This window comes from Lutra lutra, chromosome X (genome assembly GCF_902655055.1).
Source record: "Lutra lutra chromosome X, mLutLut1.2, whole genome shotgun sequence".
Taxonomy (NCBI): Eukaryota; Metazoa; Chordata; class Mammalia; order Carnivora; family Mustelidae; genus Lutra; species Lutra lutra.
The window spans coordinates 14,139,178-14,166,062 of NC_062296.1; the positions used below are offsets into that span (position 1 = coordinate 14,139,178).

The following is a 26,885-nucleotide window of genomic DNA, read 5'->3' on the forward strand; positions in this document are numbered from 1 at the left end:
TATTGCAAGAAAACTATCAACATTTGCTTCGTTACATAGTACATTTGAAGGAAGAATGAGAAGAAAAATTAAAACTGTGTTAGAGGTCATACTTCCTTCTTTGGTTTTAGCTGACACACCCATTCTCACATTCCTTGTAACTCTTCCTACTTTTAAGCTCCAGGACAATGTAGGTTAATTTCTAATTACCTTCTTTTTTTTTTTTTTTTTTAAGATTTTGTTTATTTGACAGACAGAGATCACAAGTCAGCCGAGAGGCGGCAGAGAGAGAGAGGGAAGCAGGCTCCCCGATGCGTGGAGAGCCTGATGTGGGGCTCGATCCCAGGACCCTGAGATCATGACCTGAGCCGAAGGCAGAGGCTTTAACCCACTGAGCCACCCAGGTGCCCCTCTAATTACCTTCTTGATCTCATTTGATAGTTTTTCTTTTTTACTCTCTGGTAAACCATGAGCATCTTCGAAGAGTCAATCATCAGCCCCTGTTTTTCTCTAGCCACACTCACTCCTTTGGGAGAGGTGAGACCATTGCCCCAAATCCAGCTGACCTCTCCCTCCCTATAATCCAGTCCTGTATCTTCATCTCCAGGTCTTTAGTCTTTTTTGAGCACTGAAGTCCTATGACATTTTCTTTCTTTTTTCTAAATTAAAATAGATTTACTTATTTATTTATTTACTCATTTATTTGAGATAGAACGAGAGAGAGAGAAAGAGAAAGAAAGAACAGAAGGAGCAGAGGGTGAGGGAGAAGGAGAGAAGCAGACTCCCTGCTGAGTGAAAAGCCCAATGCGGGGCTCCCTTCAGGACCCTGAGATCATGACCTAAGCAGAAACCAAGAGTTGGCTGCTTAACCAACTGAGCCACCCAGGTGCCCTGACATTTTCTTCTTGTAAATGTCCATGGTACTTACTGTCTGTATTTCTCTCTCAATTATTCAAAATTTTTCTTATCTGCAAAATGGGGATAACTATAGCACCTATTGCATAGAGTTAGGTGTTTAATAAATGTTTGCTGTAATAACTATTAAAAGTTCTAGCTCCCAGAGTGCCCAGTGCAGAGTTCCACATATGGCAAATACTCACAGTAAGTGTCCTTGAAACATACCTATGCACATTACGATACTAAGGTCCTAACTATCTTCTTCAGAACATTAACCAGTCCTCAGATCCTTATAATTCTTACACCACATGTTATGCTCTGTCTGAACATCACTTCTTTCAGTCCCTTCATCTAGCAAAGCCATTTTTCCATGGTTTCTCACTGTCCTAATCTGCTTTGCATATGCCATTCCCCCTATTGAGTACATACTACTGTCCCTCACTTCTCACCTTCCTTAGGCCTTAAATTAGACATCACTTCCTCTAAGAAGTCTCATTATTCCCCAAGTCTAGGTTGGATCCCCTTTCTAGGCACACCCATAGGATCCATCACTGTACAGTGGATTACAATAGCCTCTTTATCTGTTTCTATTTCCCACTAGGTGATAAGTTCTCTGGGGTCAGAGACCTTTTCGGTCTTATTTAGTATTAAAATCCCATTGTCTGGCCCAGGATCTGATACACATCAATTGCTTAAAAAAAAAAAAAAAGAGCAAATGTTGTTTTTGTAATATCTTGACAACACAAACATACACACACAGTTGCCTCTTGTGAATTGCCCTTGAAATTCATTTAAATCTTATTCTGCAATGGGAAACTCTGACATAGGAGCATATACTATATACTTCTCCAGGTAAAACATTTACTCATCCAAAGTAGATATAGAAATAAAATCTCTAGGGTCTTCACAGACTCCTATAGCCCGGAATAGCTGTAGCCATTACCAACCTCTACGTATCTCATCCTGCCAAGGTGCCTGAGTTTCTCCAGTTCAAGGCATTGCCAATATCAAACCACAGGACCTCCTCAGAGACAACAATCAAAAGGGAGTGACAAGGAGAGGAAAGAGGAGTCAAGCTAAATCCTTTCATTTGTCATAATATTTTCTGTAGCCAGGATTGGTCAATAGCTTGGCACTTAATAGAGCCTTGTATTCCCCGATAACTTTCTGGGATATAAGTTAAATAATGACTAAGAGAATGTGCCAGCTTCTGAATCACCAAAAGATATAATTATCAGCAAATTTGGTGCTTTGGGAGAAATAGATCCAACTGCACCCAATTCTTTTGTGCCTGCCATCTTTTTTTTTCTATAAAAATAACTTAATAAATTTGCTGTTCTTCCAGGAGCTGACCTACCTTGCCAGAGAATTGACATCTTACAGCCAGAAAGCCTGACTGTGAAACACTTCAGAAAATTGAAGGTAAGTAACCAACACATTTCCATTTTCTCAAGTTTAGGGTTCTAATAAAATCAGAAATTACTAGGAAAAGAAATCAACAACACTTTTCATGTTTAAATTTGTTAGGGAGTTTCAGTATTAAGGAATGAATGTGTCATGCAGCAGATGAGCCTCTAGAATGAATTTGATTAATTCTCCGCAACAGCAAAATTGCATAATCAGATGGTGCTGCTTAAGGCCTTTTTTGCTTTGTTGTTGAATAACCTAAATTGTGTAACCTCTAGTGGATTTCTACTCTGTCAAGTATCAAAGATCATCCCTACAGATAAAAAGAGAAGATTGTCTTTGGGTTGCATGTGAGCTCAGTGGAAAGGGTAAAAACTGAATGTATGTACTTTATTAAATTTAGCTCCCTCATGATAGGAATATGCTAGAATCAGTGACATTTCAAATATGGTGACCACGAAAATGAGAGGAAGGGAGCTCTATCAAATAAAGAGGATTTTGTTTCCAATGTTAACTACTAGCCTCCTGTGTGACCTTGGTCAAGTCTTTTGCTCCCATTGGGCCTCAGTTTCTGCTTCTGTACAGTGAGAGAGAGTAGATAGACACTCTCATTGATGATCTCTAGGTTCTTTCTACCTCATGAAGCCCAGTAAGTCAGTTAAATGTCTCAGGTGATAGCATTCAGGGCTCAAATTAACTGGATGGTCCTCTCAATTCTGCAATTAACTTTGTGTTTGGCTGCTTTACACCAAATATCTCTATGATGTCACCTTTTCACTTACCATCTGGGTGTTTGAGTGCCAGGAAGATGTTGAATTTGTGGATCTAAGCCACACTGGCTAACATCAGTTGAATGAAGGGCTAAGTTTTTGCTTAAAGAATACAGTTGATCCATAAACAATGTAGGGATTGGGGTGCTGACGCCTTGCACAGTTGAAAATCTGTATGCAACTTTTTACTTCCCCAATCTTAAACTACATATAGACTACTATTGACCAGAAGCCTTACCAGTAAAATGAATAGTCACTTAAGACACGTTTTATATATGTATTATATACTATATTCTTACAATAAAGTAGTTAAAGATAAGGTTATTGACAAAGTCATAGGGGAAAATACATTTATAGCACTGTACAGTAATTATTAGGAAAAAAATCCACATATAAGTGGATATATAGTTCAAACCCATGTTTACAGGTTGACTGCATACATTCCCTAGAACAACTTGTACCATTTGTTTATACTGGAATCTGGTCTACATTTCATATTTGGCAACAAGTTGGCACTGATAAGTGCCTGTTTATACTCATATTCTGTCACCCTTCAAACTACAGAATAACTAAATTGACTTTTACTATCTATAAACAGTGTCATCCTGACTGAAATTGTATTAGACCCTAAAGAAATAAATTTTAAAAGAGGTTGCTTTTCTCTAAAAATCTTTTTATTATTTCCTTTTTTTCACACACCATGGAAATGTGGTTTAAGCTGTATGTCAGGCTCTCTCTGGGAAGCAGATGATGAAACAGAGGAGTGCAAAAGTTTATTGGGAGTAACACCTCTGAAGGGTAAAAGGAGAAGTAAGCAATAGTGGGTAGAGAAAGACTGTAGACCATGATGTTACTGTGAAAGGAAAAGGAATGGGAAGTTGGAGTAGACAAGAGAGAGTCAGACTGAGGCTCAGATCTCATAAAACCTCATGCAACCTAACACAGAGCTCTCGAGCAAAAACTTGTATTGAAAGAGTCTCATGATGGAGAGGCATGGCCAGGCCCTAATACCTGTACACGTGCTCAGTCACTGGAGGATGACCATAAAGAACATGGCAGAATCTGAAGGCAGAGGCCGTCAGATAAATACATTCCTCCCAGCTGAATGACAAATTCTTTTTTTTTTTTTTTTTTTTTTAAGATTTTATTTATTTATTTGACAGAGAGAGATCACAAGTAGACAGAGAGGCAGGCAGAGAGAGAGAGAGAGAGGGAAGCAGGCTTCTTGCTGAGCAGAGAGCCCGATGTGGGACTCGATCCCAGGACCCTGAGATCATGACCCGAGCCGAAGGCAGTGGCTTAACCCACTGAGCCACCCAGGCGCCCCAGAATGACAAATTCTTGAAGGGAGATGCAGGCAGCATACCTTCCTACTGCCAGAAATGCCATTTTTCATTATATTCCAATTTGAGCCGACAATAATTTGCTTACCATATTAAGCCTAAACTTTTGTCAAATTTCAAAGATAATAAAATACTTAGGATTAAGTTTTACCAAAGTGTAAAATGCACATTCTGAAAACTACAAAATACTGTTGAAAGAGATTAAAGAAGGCCTAAATAAATGTAAGCCTATCCCTTGTTGATGGACTGGGCGATTTAGTATTGTTAAAATTACAGTATTCCTCAAATTGGTCTATAGATTCAAGGCAATATCTGTCAAAATTCCAACTGTCTCTTTGGTTCTTTTTGCAAAAATGGATGAGCTGATCTTAAAATTCCTATGGAAACACAACGGATCCTGAACAACCAAAATAATCTTGAAAAAGAATAAAGTTGGAGGATTCACACTTCTGATTTCAAAATTACTACAGAGCTACAACTCTCAAAACAATCTGCTACTGGCAGGGGCACCTGGGTGGCCCAGTGGGTTAAGTGGCTGACTCTAGATTTCAGCTCCGGTCATGATCTCAGGGTCATGAGATTGAGCCCTATGTTGGGCTATGTGCTGGGCATGGAGCCTGCTTAAGATTCTCTCTATAAAAAAAAAAAAAAAAAAAAAGATTCTCTCTATCCCTGGTCTTCTGTCCCCCTCAAAAGCAATCTGGTATTGGCATAAGGATAGACCTATAGATCAATGGAACAGAACTTCAAATCCAGAAATAAACTCATTCATCTATGGTCAATTGATTTTCGACAAGGGTATCGAGACTATTTAATGGTAGAAAAATAGTGTTTCGACAGATGATGCTGGGACAACTGGTATCCTTAAGCAAAAGAATGTATTTGGATGCCTACCTTATATCATATTCAAAATTAAAAAGTGTTTCAAAGGACACTATCAGGAAAATAAAAATTTACCCATGGAATGGGAGAAAATATTTGCAATATATCTGGCAAAGGTCTAATAACCAGAATAGATAAAGAATTCTTTGGACTCAATAGTAAAAAGACAAGCAACCCCATTAAAAGTGTGCAAAAGATTTGTCTAGGCATTTTTCCAAAGACAATATGCAATGGCCAGTAAGCACACAAAGAGGTGCTCAGTTCTTCATGGGTGCAGCAGTCATCAGGTAAATGTAAACAAAACCACCAGAAGATACCATTTCACAACCACTAGGATGGCTATAAAAATATGTATTTTTTTAAGATGGAAAAGAACAAGTGTTCTCGAGGATGTGGGAAAACTGGAGTCCTCATGCATTACTGGGAGGAGTGTTAAATGGTGGAGCCACTATGCAAAACAGTTTCCAGATCTGCAAAAAATTCAAGAGTTGCCACATGACTCAGCAATTTCATTCCTAGGATTATATCCAAGAGAACTGCATACATGTGTTCACACAAGAACTTGAACACTGAATGTTCACAACAATCTTATTCTTAATAGCCCCCAAGTGGAAACAACCAAAATGTTTATGAACTGATGAATGGATCAACAAAATGGGCTATATCCGTACAGTGGAATAGCCATACACTGGAATGTTCTGATACATGCTACAGCATGGAAAAACCTTGAAAATGTTAAGTGCAAGAAGCCAGACAAATTTTGTGCTTCCATGTGTATGAAATGTCCAGAATCGACAAACCCATAGACACAGGAAGCAGTTGTCAAGGGATGGGGCAAAAGGGAATAGAAAATGGCTTTTATGTTACTGGGCTTCTTTTGAGGGTGATGAAATATTCTGAAATGAAGGAACATACTAGTGAATATACAAATGCATCATTTACTAAAAACCACTGAGTTGTACACCTTAAAGATGAACATTATAGTATGTGAATATTATCTCAATAATACAGTTAAAAACAAACAAACGAACACATAGTACACAGAAGAGGACCTGACTATAAGGACAAACTAAGATTTTAACAACAGAGAACTTGTCCCAGACAAATTATATCCAATAAGGAGCCCAGGACAATATGAGCTAGAAAGTGTCATGGAATCGAAGTAAGGCACTGAGTCAAACCAAAAGATTTCATTAATCTGTTCAAAATAAACTTATCTAGTACATCTTGTGTTCCAAGCCTATTTTAGGGTCTGGGACAAAATATGGTCTCTGTTTTCAAGGGCGTGACTGTTTAGAAAACAGGCTATCTCCATATCACATGATAAGTGCTATGAGAATCACACACGGGCAACATGGGAGTTCAGAGAAGCAGCACCTGGCCTACTGACAGTCAGCAGAAGCTTTCTGAAGGATACTTAATATGAATTGACTTTTGAAAAAAGTGAGTATTTAGCTAAATTAAGGTGGTCACGTAGTGGATGGAGGAAGATGACAGTGGCAGCATTACAGCAAAACAGAATAGTGTATGCTCAAAAACTCAAGAGTGCAAGAGATAAAGAATAGTACACGCGTGGAACTTCAAGGGTTTCAAGGTGAAGGGTGCATGTGAATAAGTGGCGAGAGCTAGGGCTTGGGGGTGCTTGCTCATGAAGAACCCTGTGTACTACTTGAAAAGGTATGAGCCCAAAGTCTCTCTCTTGAGACAGGATTCCTTGAAGAACTTCCCAGTGGAAAGGTCCAAAATTGCTGTTAGATTTCTTCCCGCTTAGGCACATAACTTCCACAAACATCTGTTTGCCTATTTTCTCTAGTTTCTTATTTCCTTGGGGCACCAGACAGCTTGATTTCTCAGACACAGTGACTCCGTTTAATATGGAGGCAAAGGCAAATGTCAATTTATGGAGTGTCACCGTAACAGTAGAGACACCGAGACTGGAATTCTCCGAGACAGCCCACAGCTCTTGACCTCTGCCAGGAGCATCTCTCCTGATGCCAGGAAAAAAACACAAAACAAAACAGGTCTGTCTTAGTTGTGTCTCTTCATGCACCCAGAATAATGCTGCTTTCTTGCCAGGCATTTCCCGGACACCTGCTGTGGTCTCCTATCCCCTCTTCTCATTTATTCAAGATATCGCAGCAGCAAATCTAGTAGCACTTAGATTTTGAAATAAGGCTTTGTGTTCTTTCATTCCAGGTTAGAGATGGTGACAGAAAACTGAGAACAAAGTTGGCTAAGATGGAGCCAATCTTAGGGAAATAAACAGCCCTGGACATTTTCTAATTAAGAACACCACCTTGTCACTGGGGGACAAATGGGAGGACAGTTAGGCTGCATGTGCAACACAGTCTCTATAGTGTTAAAATTGGTCCTTTTTTTTTTCTTAAAGTGAAGAGCGGGGATTTGGTACTTAAGAAACCCTATGCCTCTTTCCTACCTCAGAGGCACAGCAGGGCTTGTCTCTGCTTTCAGCCTCCCTGCCTGCAGCGTGCTTGCCCAGTTACCGGGACGGACTGACGATTATTCCAACTCTCTCGCCTTGGAACACTTTTTCATTTAACTTCCAGGAAGTGGCCTTTTCTGCGTCGCCTCCTCTGTTCAACCTCTAAATACTGAGGGCCTCAGAGGTTGGCACTAGTCCTCCTGGTCTTCTCTGACACCTACTCCCTTGGTGTGTTCATCCAATTATATGGCTTTGATATTGTCTATTAACTAATGACTTCCAAAGATTATGTCTGTAGATTTGATCTTTGCTCCACGTACATCTTGTACATCTTGTACATCTGAAGTCCTCTTTGCATGTCGACTGACAGCCCAAACTTTCTTTTTTAAGTATAATTGACAGTGTTATATTGGTTTCAGGTGTATCACCATACAGTGAGTCACCAATTCTATACATTTCTCAGTGCTCGGCAAGAGAAGTGTACTCTTCACCCCCTTCGCGTATTCTTCCCATCCTCCTCCCCACCCCTCCCCACCCCCTGGCCATCACCGGTTTGTTTTCTACATCAGAGTCTGGGGGTTTTGTTTTGCTTTTCACTTTTTTGTTTGCTCATTTATTTTGTTTCTTCAATTCCACATATGAGTAAAATCATATGGTATTTGTCTTTCTCTCATTTATTTCACTTAGGTTTATACCCTCTAGGCCCATCCATGTTGTTGCAAATGGCAAGATTTCATTCTAGACAGCAACAATATTCTTATGTCCCAAACAAAGCTTGTGATTTCTATCCTGCCCCAAATCCTACTTCTCTAATCCCTCCCAACTCAGTGAATAGTATTCCCACCTGCCCAGTGGCTCAAGCTAAAAACTTTGGAATCCCCTCTTTCCCTTTCTTATCTGTTATTGTTATTGATTCTGACAATAACAGATGCTGAATCCCTCCACTGCTGTCCATCTCCACCGTTATTACTGTAACAATGCTGCCGTCATCTCTCTTCTGGACTAGCTAATCTTCTATTTCTAGTCTTCCTCCCTACAATCCACTCTCTACATGGCAGCAGACTTTATTTTTTAAGAAGCACATCAGATGATGTTACTCACCTGCTTAAAATCCTCCAATAGTATCGTATCATCCATATTTAGAACAAAATTTAAACTCCTTTGCATCCTCCACTAGGCCCTGTGTGATCTGACCAATCTTTACCTCTCTCTGAAGCGGTATCCCTCTTTTTTGCTCTTTATATGATAGTCATACTGGACATTTTGTTCTTATAAAACACCAAACTCATCCCTGATTTAGGACTTTTTATTTTGGTGTTGCCTTTGCCTAGAAGATTTTTCCCCTTTCATAGGTCTGTTTTTGTAAATAAAGTTTTATTGTAACACAGCAATGCCCATTCATTTACTATCGACTATGGCTGCTTCTATGATACAACGGCGGGGTTGAGTATTTGCAGCCGACACCACATGACCCACAAGCCCTTTGAGAAAAAGGTTGCCAAACCCAACAGCTGTCTCCTTATTTGGGTTTGTGTGCTAGTGTCATTCCCTCAGAGAGACATGCCCTCTCTCCCTCTCCAGTTACCCTTTCATATTAGCCTCTCAATTTCTTCATGGCACTTCTCGGAAATTCTTATTTGATTGGTTACTGCCTGTTAACCCCCATTAGATTGTAACTTTCTCTGTCAGATTCCTGGTGGGTTGGTCCTAGCACTGTATCTGACACACCATAGGTCCTCCATAAATATATGCTGGATAAATTAATACATGAATTTAGGTGGGCCGTCAAGGTGTTTACAAAATGATGGTTCCGGTCAGGACTCCATATACATATAGCCCTAGTTTATTTCAATCGAGCTTACGAGCAAATGTGTGGTCGGAAAAAGAAAAGCCTCTTAAAACATACATGCAGGAGCATCGAAAGATGGATGGAGACTCACTGTGCGGTAAAACCAACCTCAAGTTAATCTATAATTAATTAATTGGATCTTGTAGAGCAACATTTTAATATCTGTTTTGGAGCAATAGTTAAAGGAATCAAGTAGAAAGTTCCCCAAATTGCTTAGCTACTCCCTCTGTTTGTCTGGAAAAGGATGTTAATATTACCTTGTTGAATTCATTTTGATCAGCAGATGGAAGGAAGTGGGAGGGGTAAATGTGGGTGTTGAAAAATGACCCTTTTAATAGATTCCCAAACTTGGCTTCATTTATGTCATCTCTGCACTTTTTTGGCAATTATTTTTGCTGCTGTCTTTCTTCGGAATGATGCACGTTCTTGAGCACCCTCCCACCCACCTCCAAAAGCCCTCATTCTCCTGTGCATTGCTGCCGCTTCGCGACTTGGCTTTGAGCTCCCTCTGCTGGCACTGGGAAGGCTGCTCAGTTGGTTTCTTTTGGAGTCAATACTGGAAGCCAGAGTGTGCAGGATGAAAATAACCAGATTAAAAGGGCAACCTTTTCTCCCTTTCAGTTAAAGAAAACTAAATGTGTCTTGATGCATACATTTTAGTGAGATCGGCAGCTGTGGTATGTAGTAGGCACAGCCTGAATGACTGACTTAATCAAAATCCACGTTAACGAAGCTTTTCTCTATTCATCTGGAGCAGTGTGATTACCTTTACTCTTTCTTCCTAAATATCGGATCTGTGCAGGGTTCTCTTGATGTCTGGATTGGACATGATGAGCTGTATACACATGTTTTTTTTTTTAGATTTTATTTATTTATTTGACAGAGATCATAAGTAGACGGAGAGGAAGGCAGAGAGAGAGAGAGAGAGAGGGAAGCAGGCTTCTTGCTGAGCAGAGAGCCCGATGTGGGACTCGATCCCAGGACCCTGAGATCATGACCTGAGCCGAAGGCAGCGGCTTAACCCACTGAGCCACCCAGGCGCCCCTACACATATGTTTTTAAAGCAACCAAAGGCATGTGATGTATAGGTTAGTATGTCTACCTACCTCTTTCAGCTGCTTTTCTTTTAGACTCCTTTGGACATGGGTTGAGGGTGCTGACAATTGCTATATTCAACATGATTGATGGCTTGATTTTTTTTCTAATAACTGGATGTTCAGTAGAAAACATTGATTGAGGAATGCTTGTCCAGAAGAACTTAGATGGCCCTGATTTGAAGGGAAGGATGAAAGTTACAAGTTCCCCCACATATAAATTTAATAGCCATTGGCACTCTATTGTCTGTCCTGAACTGCAGCTGACCTGGCTGTATGACCTTGGGAAAGGAGTCTAACTTTTATGGATTTGTTTCATTAAGTACAGAATGTAGAAATTGAATGAGGCCATCTCTTATGATTTGATGATTGAGTGTTAACTGACATATTAGCTACAAAAAAAGGCTTTCCCCATGAAAACTGTCTGGTAAAGATTCATCTGAACATTTAAACTCTTACATTTTACAACTTGGATGTTTCCTGTTTTGATTTGAAAGGAATAGGCAAACAATGACTTTCATGGAAAACTATACATCATGAACATCTGTTCCATTTATATACATTTCATTGGCTTGTGAACAGTCTCCCGGAGGCTCAAAATAGCTTAGATGTGGAACCAAAGTGGACAAGAAAGAGTAAAAAGGACGGAACAGGAAAAAATGAGAAAAGGAATCTTTCCTTCTGGAAACTTGCCAGTGAGTGGAAGCAGCTGGCTATTGGAAACTTTCCCCAAAGTTACCCATCCAGCAGGATGACATACTACTAATAAGATTAAAGTGTCTTCCTAGGAAGCAGCCAAACTTAAATGCAATCAGTGTAAAATAAGTTATCAACTTGGAAGTTATAACAGGTTCTACAAATCTATTAAAATGGGAAGGATGATGTAATGACAAGTACCAGTTGGAGAGCAATTATGTCAGAATCTAAAAAAAGGGTAACCTGAGTGGGCCCTTGTCAGTGTCTCTAGCTATGTCCAGGGAGATAGTACCCTGACTGCTTAACATCTGATTTGGAGGCACTTGGGGTGGAGGGAGCGCTCATTCATCAAAACTGTTTATGACCTTTCTGCATCCTGTTTCAACTAGGACATCATCCTCACCAAGCCACCTTTAGATCGTGTGATCTCCCTTCCAGATGGAGACGGGGTTTATTTGGCCAACAGGGATATTTCAGATTCCTTGTAACTTTTATTTATCATTTTAAATTAATTGATTTTGTGTGATTTATCAATAAGTCTAATGAGAATTTTAGGTAACACGAGCCAGATCATTCCTTCATGATGATCATTTTCCATTCCAGGAAAAAGTGCTCCAAAGTGAAACATTAGACACTGGTGACCTACATGAAATGTGTAGCATCCCTTAATGTCCACCCAGTTTCCAATTCCCAAATCTCTCACTCTCAAAGACTCCTATTATCATCAACATTGACTGTATAAGACCACAACCTGGACTTTGTATTTTCCAAGAAACATTCCATCTCTTAAATCTCAGATGTGAATACCAGTCTCAGAGTTACCTTTTATACAGCTCTCTCACTCCCTTTACTACTGCTCTTCCCCATCACTAAAAGACTTCATTCTCTTGACTCCTTCATCAGCTTCTAGTTTAGCAGGGCCTCAGAGTCTCACTTTCTTTCCAGTGCTGCCTGGAGCCCATGGTCAATGGCATGAACTTCTGGTTCATCAGTCCTCCTAACAACCTCCTACCCCTGTTTTAGTTTTCTTTTGTGTTTAGCTAAGATTTATTGAAGTCTAAGTGTCCGGCAATTTACATCGATTCTTCCATCTAATTTTACCCACAATGAAGTAGTTACTATTATTACCTCATTGTAAAGATGAGGAACTGAAGTTTCTGAGAGGATAAACAGACTGTCCAAGCTAACACACTTTGGTAAGCAGCTGAACCAGGACTCCAAGCCATGCTTGTGACGAAGACCTTTACTCTTAACCACAACGCAATACTGCCCCCTGCTGCTGTATATCTGCCCTACGCATTCTTAGCACACAACGAGCCTTCCCCATTTTTAGAACCAGAGGGTTGGTGAAGAAAACCTCATAAAATGGTACAGATGAATGCTTCTCCAAATCCCTGATGTCTTACCTCATTGGAGTCCTTCATAGGGCATATAAATCCTTTTACTTATTATGAGTTTATCCCTGTTTCTCCAATTCGTTGTCAAGTTTTCTACCCAATTCCTAACTCCCTCCCTCCCAGATTCTTGTAACATCAATATTGATTCCACTGGAGTGAAATCCTTCATCTTCCCAGGATTCCACTGCAAAGTTCTCTCAGTCTCATCCATTCATCTTCCCTGTTGTATGAGCAGGGCTGTCTCTCTCCCTCTTCAGCTATGCCACCTGCTGTTTCTTCCTGAATCTGGCTCCTCTGTATGTTTTCTCTCAGTACTTGATTTTCTATTTCTTTCTAATACCTTCTTACCTTCAGCGTATAAGTATGTTGAAATGCCTGCTAATCCCAAAGAAAAGTCACTCAGTCGGTGCTGTGTCCGGCCTCACTGCCCAAGTTACTTTCTCCCTTCTTCCCTTCTCAGCAAATCTTCTGTAAGAGTTGCCTACTTTGGATATTTATCTCTCTATCTCTCCTTTCCTGAAATTAAGCCTCCAACACTCCACTTAAGCTTTCTCCATTTGCCTTCATAGTGTCCTACATATGGATACTACCCATCCTTTTTTATTATTCAAGCTTAATTGACATACTATGCTATATTAGTTTCAGTTGTACAAAATATTGATTCGGCAATTCTCTACAGTGGCTACCATCTATCTTCGCTTTGCCTGGCAAAGGCTAAGTCACTTGGTTTTTATCTCTTTTTAAAACTCCTATATCCCTCAGTTTACATGACACCAGATTCTCCTGGTTGTTTCCCTTATCTGTGTTCATATCTTGGAACAGACAAGGTCTTTTTTTCCTCGTCTCTTCTTGGCCTGTCTGCCCCTTAATATTACTCTTCCCAAAGACTTTAACCTTGGTTCTCTTGCCTTTACTTTTCCTCACTTAAGAAAGTACATAAAATGAGGGGAGCCTGGGTGGCTCAGTGGGTTAAGCCGCTGCCTTCGGCTCAGGTCATGATCTCAGGGTCCTGGGATCGAGCCCCGCATCGGGCTCTCTGCTCGGCAGGGAGCCTGCTTCCTCCTCTCTCTCTGCCTGCCTCTCTGCCTGCTTGTGATCTCTCTTTCTCTGTCAAATAAATAAATAAATAAATCTTAAAAAAAAAAGAAAGAAAGTACATAAAATGAGAGGCCATCAACTTCCATAATTTTAATGTTCATCTGTGTGTTATTTTCAGTTGATGACACTACCTCTTTCTTTAATGAAAAAACAGAATCTAGCAGATGCAAAATTATTTATTTTCCCTCCCTCCCCTGGCAAAACCTGAAACCACAACTTATCCAATCTAAATACAGAATAAGACATTTCCATTTATATATGCCACTGGTTCTGAGAGTCAATGTGTCCTGAACTCAACTTAGTCTTTCCACCAAACCAGCTTTTCCGACTCATAATTTCACTCAACAAATACCAATTCCATCCCTGTACATTCGCTAACTACTGCAATAAAAACATAACAGGTAAACTCTTGCTCATACAAGCTTACATTCTGGTGTGAGCTGGAGTGACTTGGGGAGAGGCAGATAATAAACAGACAAACATATTATGTCAGGTGCTAAGTGTCAAGAAGAAAAATAAAGCCAGGTAAGGGCACAAGGAGAACTGAATGAAGGGGTATTTTGTAAAGGATGGTCTAGAAAAGTTTCACTATTAAGGAAAAGAGGAACCTAAATAAAGAGCAACTGTGAGCCATGTGGACATCTGAGAGAAGAGTGATCCAGGCAACTAGAAAAGCAAATGCAAAGGCCAGGAGGTAGGACTGTATTTGGCAGAGTACAGTTGTTCTTGGAACAGAGTAAATGAGGTGGAGAATGGTAGAAGGTGGGATCAGAGAGTTAGTGAAGGTCAGATCATAGTAAAAAGATTGAATTTTGCTGAGTGGGATGGGAAGCTGCTGCAGGTTTTTTTAAGAAGAGTACCCATCAATAACATACTTTTCTTGACTCATAAAAATTTTTAAATATTAAAAGGAATAATACAATAATTATCTATATACCCATTACCTAGAATCAACAAATATTAACATTATGCTATACTTACTTCAAATATACTTTATTTGTTGAAGTATTTTAAAGTATAGATATCATGACTTTTTATCCCAAAATACTTCTGTGTACATCTCTTTAAAAAACAAAACATTTTTTCATGTGTCTGATAGCCATTTGTATGTCTTCATTGGAGAAGTGTCTGTTCATATCTTCTGCCCATTTTTTGATGTGATTATCTGTTTTGTGTGTGTTGAGTTTGAGAAGTTCTTTATAGATCCTGGATATCAACCTTTTGTCTGTACTGTCATTTGCAAATATCTTCTCCCATTCCGTGGGTTGCCTCTTTGTTTTGTTGACTGTTTCCTTTGCTGTGCAGGTTTTGATCTTGATGAAGTCCCCAAAGTTCATTTTCGCTTTTGTTTCCTTTGCCTTTGGAGACATATCTTGAAAGAAGTTGCTGTGGCTAATATCGAAGAGGTTACTGCCGATGTTCTCCTCTAGGATTCTGATGGATTCCTGTCTCATATTGAGGTCTTTTATCTATTTTGAGTTTATCTTTGTGTATGGTGTAAGAGAATGGTCGAGTTTCAGTCTTCTACATATAGCTGTCCAATTTTCCCAGCACCATTTATTGAAGAGACTGTCTTTTTTCCACTGTATATTTTTTCCTGCTTTGTCGAAGATTATTTGACCATAGAATTGAGGGTCTGTATCTGGGCTTTCTACTCTGTTCCACTGGTCTATGTGTCTGTTTTTGTGCCAGTACCATGCTGTCTTGGTGATCACAGCTTTGTAGTAAAGCTTAAAAGCAGGTAACGTGATGCCACCAGTTTTATTTTTGTTTTTCAACATTTCCTTTGCAATTCGGGGTCTCTTCTGATTCCATACAAATTTTTGGATTATTTGCTCCAGCTCTTTGAAAAATACTGGTCGAATTTTGATTGGAATGGCATTAAAAGTATAGATTGCTCTAGGCAGTATAGACACTTTAACAATGTTTAGTCTTCCGATCCAAGAGCACGGAATGGTCTTCCATCTTTTTGTGTCTTCTTCAGTTTCTTTCATGAGTGTTCTGTAGTTCCTCCAGTACAGATCCTTTACCTCTTTGGTTAGGTTTATTCCCAGGTATCTTATGGTTCTTGGTGCTATAGTAAATAGAATTGATTCTCTAATTTCCCTTTCTGTATTTTCATTGTTAGTGTATAAGAAAGCCACTGATTTCTGTACATTGACTTTGTATCCTGCCACATTACTGAATTGCTGTATGAGTTCTAGTAGTTTGGGGGTGGAGTCTTTTGGGTTTTCCATATAAAGAATCATGTCATCTGCGAAGAGAGAGAGTTTGACTTCTTCATTGCCAATTTGGATACCTTTTATTTCTCTTTGTTGTCTGATTGCTGTTGCTAGGACTTCTAATACTATGTTGAACAAGAGTGGTGAGAGTGGGCATCCTTGTCGTGTTCCTGATCTCAACGGGAAGGCTGTGAGCTTTCACTAGCCATCAGGGAGATTCAAATTAAAACCACATTGAGATACCACCTTACACCAGTTAGAATGGCCAAAATTAGCAAGACAGGAAACAACGTGTGCTGGAGAGGATGTGGAGAAAGGGGAACCCTCTTATACTGTTGGTGGGAATGCAAGTTGGTGCAGCCACTTTGGAGAACAGTGTGGAGATTCCTTAAGAAATTAAAAATAGAGCTTCCCTATGACCCTGCAATTGCACTACTGGGTATTTACCCCAAAGTTACTGATGTAGTGAAAAGAAGGGCCATCTGTACCCCAATGTTCATAGCAGCAATGGCCACAGTCACCAAACTGTGGAAAGAACCAAGATGCCCTTCAACGGACGAATGGATAAGGAAGATGTGGTCCATATACACTATGGAGTATTATGCCTCCATCACAAAGGATGAATACCCAACTTTTGTAGCAACATGGACAGGACTGGAAGAGATTATGCTGAGTGAAATAAGTCAAGCAGAGAGAGTCAATTATCTTATGGTTTCACTTATTTGTGGAGCATAACAAATAACATGGAGGACATGGGGAGATGGAGAGGAGAAGGGAGTTGAGGGAAATTGGAAGGGGAGGTGAACCATGAGAGACTATGGACTCTGAAAAACAATCTGAGGGTTTTGAAGGGGCGGGGGGTGGGAGGTTGGGGGAACCAGGTGGTGGGTATTAGGAGGGCACGTATTGCATAGAGCACTGGGTGTGGTGCAAAAACAATGAAATCTGTTACGCTGAAGAGAAATTTAAAAAAAAAAAAAACATTTTCCCAGATAATCACTATATGTAATATCATACCTACCCAAACTAGCAATTCTAATCCCCAGTTGATAATGGTATTTGCCTAACTGTCCCCATAATTTCCTTTATAGTGGTTTTGTTTAAACCAGAATTAAGTCAAGGACCATGCATTACATTTGATTGTTAGGCTGCTTACATAACTTTTCATATAGAACAGCCCTCCAACCCCATCCTTTTTTTTCTGTGGCATTAATTTATTGAAGAACAAGACCCAGTTATCCTGAAGAGCTTTGTCTGCTTGTTTTCTTGTGCCATTTAACTCATTCCCTCATCACCTGTATTTTTGTAAACTAGAAATTAGAATAATGGCTCAGTTAGATTGGCATATATTTAAATGAACTACTCTGGATGATTTGTTGGAGAATATATTCTGGAGTAGCTGTAAAGACAAAAATATAGTCAAGAGCCCATTGTAATAGTCCAGGTAAGAGATGATGATGGCTTGGAATAGGGTGAAAGCAGTGAGGCTGGTGAGAAATGATCATATTCTATATGTGTTTTGAAGGTAGAACAAACAAAATTTAACTGCCAGATGGGATGTGGGGAATGAGAGAAATCAAGGATGAGTTCATGCTTTGAAGCTGAGTAACTTGAAAGATGGTTGCCATTTACTGAGACAAAGTAGACTGAACCAGGAACAGATGTGGGGGTAAGATAAAGAATTGATATTTGGACATGGTACCACTTACTGGGTTACCTTGATATCTTGACACTATTCTCAACCCCCCTATTTAATCATCAATATTTTCTGATTTTACCCACCAAGCACAACAAATCTGTTCTCTCTTGTTCATCTCTATTGCTACTGCCATTGCTCAAGTCCTCATCTCTCTACTGGATTATTACTGTAATCTCCAAACTCGCTCTCTCTCCAGTCTGTCATCCACAGGTCACCTGAGTGGTCTTTCTGCAAAGGAGAACCCAGATCATGTCACTCTCCATATTGAAACCCCTTAATGATGCCCCTTTGAATTAAAGCTTGAGGTCTGGGTGCCTCAGTGTAATCCATAAGTCTCTCCATGATCTGGCCCTAGATTCATCCTTTGTTACTCCTTCACTGCTCCTACCCCCACAATTATACTCTATGATCTGCCCACAGTGAACTCTAATATTTCTTTTTTCTAAAGTAGGCTCCACACCCAGCATGGAGCCCAACACAGAGCTTGAATTCACAACCCTGAGATCAAGACCTGAGAGCAAGAGTTGGATGCCTAACCAACTGAGTCACCCAGGGACCCTGAACTCTAATATTTCATCAGACCATGATGCCTCATATCTCTGGGCCTCTGTATCTACTCTTCTTTCTACCATGAAGGTCCTTCCTCTCTCAAAGGCATGGGCGATGTCTTATTCAAATATGAATCTTCAGAATTTAGCACATGTGATGACTGACTAGGAGGTAGTCAGTTACTGCTGACTGTTGTACTAATGTACCCTTGAAAAATACACAAGTTACTTTTAACTTTTATATCACGGTTCACAAGGCTACACATTACCATTTCTCAGCCAGCATCACCCCAAACAAATCATAGAAATTTCTAAATTCTGATCAATGTCATCTATACTGATTTAAACATAATCACTCTATGCTAGGCACTATAAAGTTGAAGCTTTAATACCTCTTTGAATTTTCTTTGACTTGTCATTTGGATCAATTTTTAAAAGTCCTACTCTTCTCTTTGAATTTAAAGAAATTAAAATTATGAGTAATAGACAGGAAGCACTTTACAGAGTAAAGTTATAAGGTGTCATTTTTGTTATTATAATAGTATTTGCCTTCAAATGAAAAAGTCTATCAAAAGCAGAGTGTGAAAATTAATGATTGATTTTTTATTTGTCTTCAGGGCCAATTTGCCACAAACAGAACAGACTTCATGATTCATGTCTCTGATTCATGTGGTCTCTCAGCTTGTGGATCCTGTCTTTAATTTAGCACTAAATGTATTACATTTCATTTTCTCTTGGCCAGTACTCACTTGGCCTTGGATTGCTAAATGAAGGCCTATTCACCTTCCAGGAAGCCAATTACCCAGAGAAGGAGCACTTAGTTGATGTTCATCAGAATGAGTTATTTTATTTCCCCTTCATTGCTAGAAAACTTTTTTTCCTGGCACCTAGAAGAGCACCAAGACTGTGTCTGGTTCTTTGGTTATCAGAGAAACGTCTAGAAATTTAGGATTAGATTTTCCTTGTGAACAACTGCGGCAGGAAAGATGGAGAACAGAAAATTTCTTAAGTGTTTCTACTTCCCCTATTCCTATACTTCCAGTTCCATACCCCCAAAGAAAAAGCTTTCTCTTTCAAAGATTGATGATTGTTCTTTCACTCTTCTCTAGCATGTGCCCATTTCAATGACTTCCTGACCTAGAGCACAGTAAGCCAGTCATTCTGAAGGTAAAAATGACTACTGCTTGAGGACTTCTTAAAATAATAAATAATATCCAGATGTGATAATTCCCAGATGCATGGTCTCATTCTTCAACAAATCAGAAGAGCTCCACACACTGGTCAGATTTATCTCAATTTTACCACTGTGAGTGTTGTTAAATAAAAGAGCACTTACTGATCTAGAGATCAGAAACTCAGGTTCTAGTCCAATTCTCTCACTGATTGCTGGTTTACTGCATGCAAGTTTTTTTCTCCCCTTGGATCTCACTTTTCCTAACTGTTCAATGAAGTAAGGAGAATAAGCTTTAAACACCATTCCACATACTAAGGTTCTCTACTCTTTTTCTAGTATGGATGTATCCTAGCCCCCTTTGCTCAATTCCAAACTCCAGTCCAGTGAGTTCTCCCTAGTAAGACAGAGACAGGGATCTGTTAGAATAATTATCTGTGGCCTCTCAAACCTCAGAAAGAAAGTAGGAGTTATTAAAAGGAATAACTATTTCCAAAGTTAATTATACTTCTTTTCTCTATCAAATAGAATGAATGCTTTCTCTCTCTATTATCTCTCTGAAAAACATAATAATAAATATAAGCCCAGATGCTTCACTTAACTGATCACTGAAGGCACCAGTAAGGAAAATTAACCTCTCTAGTATGCAGTGCCTGTCAGAGTGCTGAACTCAAAAGTAGGCCCCAAATCAGTGTTTTTTAAGAGCACTTGGGGAAATACTCTTACTCCCATGCATTAACTTCAGTATTTCAACATGAAAATTATTCTATCACAATAAACAAAATCACATGTAATAAAGTATTTCAGCACAAAATAAATATCTCATTGAGATAGAATATTTATGTTTTTGTCTTTTTAAAGATTTTATTTATTTATTTTGAGAGAGAGAGCGAGAGAGAGAGCATGAGTGGAGGCAGAAGTAGAGGGAGAGAGAGAATCTCAAGCAGAGCCCTGAGATAATGACCTGAGCTGAAATCAAAAGTCGGACGCTTAACCAGTTGAGCCACCCAGACACCCCTAGAATATTTATATTTTGCATGTATTGTCCAGAAATCATCAGAAACTTTAAGACTGCTTTTATAGGGGCGCCTGGGTGGCTCAGTGGGTTAAGCCGCTGCCTTCGGCTCAGGTCATGATCTCAGGGTCCTGGGATCAAGTCCCGCATCGGGCTCTCTGCTCGGCAGGGAGCCTGCTTCCCTCTCTCTTTCTCTCTCTCTCTGCCTGCCTCTCTGTCTACTTGTGATCTCTCTCTGTCAAATAAATAAATAAAATCTTAAAAAAAAAGACTGCTTTTATATCACGTAATCATGTCAAAAGGCATTTTCCTGCTTTGTTTGGAATGTAAGAAAATAATCTAAAGAACCAGAAAGAAAGTAGGCTATTTCTACACCAAACAGTTGACCTCCAGTCAGAATGTGTGTGACCTTAAGTCAACTGGTTGCATTTAGTTATCCTGAAAATAGCCTGTTAACAGTTGATTGACTGAATCCAACTGGTGGCTTGCAAAACACCTTGCTTTTTGATGAGATTCAACCTTATTGCTCTTCTTTCACATGGTTTAACTGTATTCAAAGAGGTGCTTATTGTTCCTCTCCCCACTACAAAACCTGCATATAGAGAAACATTTAGAGATGTGCTTGGCATGTAATAGGTGCTCAATAAATGACTGAACTATAACCAGAATTATCAGTTGGCCTAGTCCTTAAGGTCAGATAAATATCTATATCCAGTTGTGATGACTGCCTATTGTATTCTTGAAGATTCTGAAGCCATTCACTATTGCCATTAAGCTAAGACAATTAAAATTAAGTTAACTGCTCACTGTCAAACTTGGTTTCAAATTCTCAACTTCTGGAAAATCAATGAATTACAGAATTAAAAGGTGTCATGTAAGATAATTGGCTCTCACAGGAAGACTTACCTCATTACTTCCACAATTAACACAGAAATAGGTATAATGAAGACTAAGTATTTTTGTGAACTTAAGTCATTAACAATGGATTAGGAATAGAATCCAATTTCCTCCTCTATCCATGATATATTGGGCATCGCTATTATCCTTTCAGTAATGAGGATAACTGTGTTATACTTTGTTTCCTTCCTTGGTAACATCCTGATGACTAAGTGGATATTTCAGTAGAGGACCAAGACCAAAATTTTAAGCTAGGAGCACATTTAAAGATATTCCTTTCCTAACAAATGGAGGCCTATTTATCTATCACCAGAACCAGCCAAGAATAATACTGACCATACAGCTAGGACAGAGATTTAATATTTGTTCCTCCCTCCCTCCCCACTATGATGTTAAAGTTCAAATTTGGAATCCAGTGGTTGGTTAGTCCCATGCTCCACATAATCAACCCACATTCCATAGTGTCCCTCTGCTATACTTTGCCTACTCCAATCAACTACCATAAGTGTTGATTAACTCTATGGCGGCTCTTCCCTACCCTATCCCTACCCCACTGTTTGGGAACTAAATAACCAGGGTTTGTCCTCTCTATCCAGAGAGGTTAGCCTTAATTCAGTGGATAATGACCCAGAGACCTCTAATCCTAGATTTATGTACTAGCATCTAAGAAACTGTCCCTTCCTTGACAGTGGTAGATGATGTTCTGAAGTGCTGTGAACCAGTGACTTACTGCCATGAGCTGTAACTGTCATTCAGTAGCTTTTAACACTCCAATGGCATGTATTGTATGGAGCACTGGGTGTTATATGTAATCAGTGAATCTTGGAACACTACATCAAAAACTAATGATGTATTGTATGGAGACTGACATAACACAATTAAAAAAAAAACATTCCAATGGGAATTCAGATTGAAATGCCAATATGAAAATTTTAAAGCAAAATCAGCTCTTCAGAAAAATTCTTTCATTTCTTCAAGAGAATTTTATGTTAATGTATTATTTTATTTCCTTAAAACTCTTTTACCTAAACTAAAAAAAAATTTCTGTAGAAAAACCCCCATTCCATTGGTGAGGTCTTTCAGTCTAAAGTCCTGATAAGTGACATTAAAACATGAAAAACAGGTGCATTACCTAGATAAGTTTATTCAGTTTTTGCATCATTCTTGCTTCCAATTATTCTAAAGATAGCACAGCCAGAAAAATGATGAACTTTTCATTTTGAATGGCATTCAGCAACTAGCTAGATATTTCATAATGAAGCAAAGGTCTGAAAAATATATTCCAAAGAGGAAATGGCTAGCCAATGCTTTTTTGGGATGTATTTCATCTTCATGAATGTTTTTGGGAATGGCCCTCTGATAGGAAAGGGAATCTTTAAAATATGGGAGAAAGTAAGCTTCAATTAACAAACATCTAAGTCCACAATTGTCAAATGCATCTGAGAGTAAGAATGTATTAAATATGTTAATTTTCTTATTCTGTAAGCCGAGTCAGTGTGGTACAATGGGAAAATCAACTAGGAAGCAAAAAACTGTGTCCTTGTCTGGATTTTGCCACCCACTAGATATATAGCCAAGAGTAAGTGCCATACTTACCCCACTGAACTATTGTGGGAACCCGATGAGATATGGAACCAAACATGAAAAGGCTTCACGAACTGTGAAATGCTACACAAATGAAGAGTTACACCTAAGACTTTTGCAAACTAGGGTGGGGGGAGGCGGTAACAGGGTGATGGGTATTAAGGAGGGCATGAGTTGTGATGTGCACTGGGTGTTATACAAAATTAATGAATCATTAAACATTACATCAAAAGCTAGTGATGTACTATACAGTGGCTAACTGAACATAATTTAAAAAAAGACTTTTACAAACTAAGTACTATGCACACAAAGACTTAGCAATCTCCTATGATCTTTCTGCCTTACCAATGGCAGAACCAAGTTGGAGATAAAGGGAGTCCTGAGACACTTCTTTAACTGTTTCCATTTTTGAGGTTCCACTTACATTAAAAATTAAGAAGTGCCAAAATAGATTTCTAAGAATTGAGGTGCTTTAAAAATTTATAACACATACATCTGTATGTATAATCTCTTGTGGAAAGCCTACATTTGGGGCCATTTGTGAATTTCAGACCTTGGCCAAATTGTCTATATCCCAACTAGTAATAGGACCTGCCAATGAATTTATATTAAGCATGCCTGGTGCTTTTTTTTATATTGATTATTTTCTTGGTGTACATTTCAGAATAGGAAAAATAGAAATCAGACTAAAGTTTTCCTTTTTGCCACTGAACAAATAGACCATGCACATATTCCAAGTTTGTGACAGGGATGAGAACTGTAGGGGCAAATGAAAAGTTGAGAGCATTCAGGGTGTCTAAGCAAATATCAAACTACTGTCTTGTTTCCCTTACTATGATTCTGCAGAAAAGAGAAGGAAAGGAAGGAAGAAAGATAGAAAGAAAAGGAAAGGAAAAGAAAAGAAAAGAGAAGAGAAGAAAAGAAAGAAGAAAAGAAAAGAAAAAAAGAAAAGTCATCCTAGAAACCACCCTGAGGGAGCCTAACTCTGTCTGGAGAGGCTAAATAAATAAATAAATAAATCACATTGAGAATTTTGATTCAGTCCTAGAGTGGTATCACATTCACAGAAATAGAACTCAGCAACTAAACTCATTTCAAAAAGTAATTTGGAATTTTACTCAAATATTTCAAAAATCATTAAAATGGCTATAATTCATAACCAGCCCCCCAACACCTTTAAAAACTCCTGTACTCTCCATTTCTCCCATGACCTTCAGCTTCTACAAGCACTCTCAACTTGTCAAGAAACCATGGCCTTGTGGTGCCTGGGTGGTGCCCCTGGTTGAACATCTGGCTCTTGGTTTCAGCTCAGGTCATAATCTCAGGGTTGTAAGACAGAGCCCCAAGTTGGGCTCCACGTTCAGTGTAGAGTCTGCTTGAGTTTCTCTGTCGCTCTCCCTCCCTCCCCGCAAAATGGATAAATAAATCTTTAAAAAAAAGAAACAATAGCCTGATGAATTCTTCTAGTTTTTTTCTTCCCCTTTGCTAAATCCATCTGCCATCTGTCTTTAGCTTGCAAGGTAAAATATATGACAGAGTCAAACTGGAATTTCAAACAAATGACTATTGATATATGTGTGCTCCACAAAATATCTGAGACAAATGTAGGCTAAAATAGTATTTGCTGTTTTCATGAAATTCAGATTTAATTAGATGTCCTGTATTTTTATTTGCTATACCTAACAACCCTAGTCTGTATCCCATAATGGCCAGCAGTGCTATGCTCCCCAACACTGGCCTCACTGTACCAAGAAATGTCCAGAGAATATGGTGGCTCCATGTCCCCTGGTTTGTTCTTAATCACAGTGGGGGCAAAAAGCACAAAGCCTCTTGGGCAGCATAATTCCTCTCTCACTCTGTTTTTAATTTCCACCACAAAGAATCCTCATGGAAAATTTCTGATGAATAAAATTTTCCACCTTATTCTATATCATTGGTGCTGAAATTATAAAGGTTACAGCAAATCCCCAAAGACCTGCAGGATAATGGAGGCCAAGGAAAAACTCAATCCAGTTTGTCCAAATATGAACACTATCTGGATAGTTGGTGATATGTAGGAATTATCATTATATTTTTTAGGTATAGTAATAGTCCTGTGATTATATTTTAGAAGAGGAATCCTTATCTTTCAGAGAGACACACTCAAGTAGTTATGGATAAAATGGTTCAGTATCTAGGATTTGCCTTAAGATAACCCAGTAGAGGGGCAGTAGAGCCACCCAGTAGAGGGTGGCTCAGTCAGTTCAGCATTTGACTCTTGGTTTTGGGTCAGGTCATGATATCAGGGTCGTGAGATCAATCCCTGCATTGGGCTCTATGCTGGGCAGGGAGCCTGCTTGGGATTCACTGTCTCACTCTGCCTCTGCTCATGCTCTCTCTCTCTTAAAAAAAAAGGCGGGGGGGATGCTAATTTCAGGAAAGAGTTTCTTTCCTTAAAAAAAAAAAAAAACATGTGCAACTATATACAACAGCAAATTTGACAATCTGGAAGAAATGGATGCATTCCTAGAGACATACAAACTACCGAAACTGAACTAGGAAGAAATAGAAAACCTGAACAGACCCATAACCAGTAAGGAGAGTAAAGCATTTATCAAAAATCTCCCAACAAATAAGAGCTCAGGGCCAGATGGCTTCCCAGGCAAATTCTACCAAACATTTAAAGAATCAATACCTATTCTCCTGAAACTGTTCCAAGAAATAGAAATGGAAGGAAAACTCCCAAACTCATTCTATGAGGCCAGGATTACCTTGATCCCCAAACCAGACAAAGACCCCATTAAGAAGGAGAACTACAGACCAATATCCTTGATGAACAAGGATGCAAAAATTCTCACCAAAATACTAGCCAATAGGATCTAACCATACATTAAAAGGATTATTCACCACAACCAAGTGGGATTTATTCCTGGGCGGCAAGGTTGGTTCCACAGCCACAAATCAATCAATGTGATACAATACATTAATAAAAGAAAGAACAAGAACCATATGATAATCTCAATAGATGCTGAAAAAGCATTTGACAAAGTACAGCATCCTTTCTTGATCAAAACTCCTCACAGTGTTGGGATAAAGGGTACATACCTCAATATCATCAAAGCCATCTAAGAAAAACCCACAGTGAATGTTATTCTCAATGGGGGAAAAACTGAGAGCTTTTTCCCCTAAGGTCAGGAACATGGCAGGGATGTCCACTATCACCACTGCTATGCAACATAGTACTAGAAGCCCTAGCCTCAGCAATCAGGCAACAAAAAGAAATAAAATGCATCCAAATCTGCAAAGAAGAAGTCAGACTCTCACTCTCTGCAGGTGATATGATACTTTATGTGGAAAACCTGAAAGATTCCACTCCAAAACTGCTAGAATTCATATAGGAATTCAGTAAAGTGTCAGGATATAAAATCAATGCACAGAAATCAGTTGCATTTCTATACACCAACAGCAATACAGAAGAAATAGAAGTTAAGGAGTTGATCCCATTTACAATTGCACCCAAAACCAGAAGATACCTAGGAATAAACCTAACCAAAGAGGCAAAGAATCTGTACTCAGAAAACTGTAAAGTACTCATGGAAGAAATTGAGGAAGACATAAAGAAATGGGAAAATGTTCCATGCTCATGGATTGGAAGAAATATTGTGAAAATGTCTATGCTACTTAAAAGCAATCTACACATTTAATGCAATCCCTATCAAAATACCATCCATTTTTCTCAAAGAAATGGAACACATAGTCCTAAAATTTATGTAGAACCAGAAAAGACCCTGAATAGTCAGAGGAATGTTGTAAAAGACAACCAAAGTTGGTGCCATCACAATTCCAGACTTCAAGCTCTATTACAAAGCCGTAATCATCAAGACAGTATGATACTGGCACAAAAACAGACACATA

The 26,885-nt window shown here is 39.1% G+C and overlaps 1 protein-coding gene across 2 annotated transcripts in view; it reads right to left on the reverse strand.

Annotated features, from left to right (window-relative positions):
- LOC125092198 (putative MAGE domain-containing protein MAGEA13P) overlaps positions 1-26,885 on the reverse strand; it is a 420,768-nt gene that overhangs the window by 218,624 nt on the left and 175,259 nt on the right. The window lies entirely within an intron of this gene.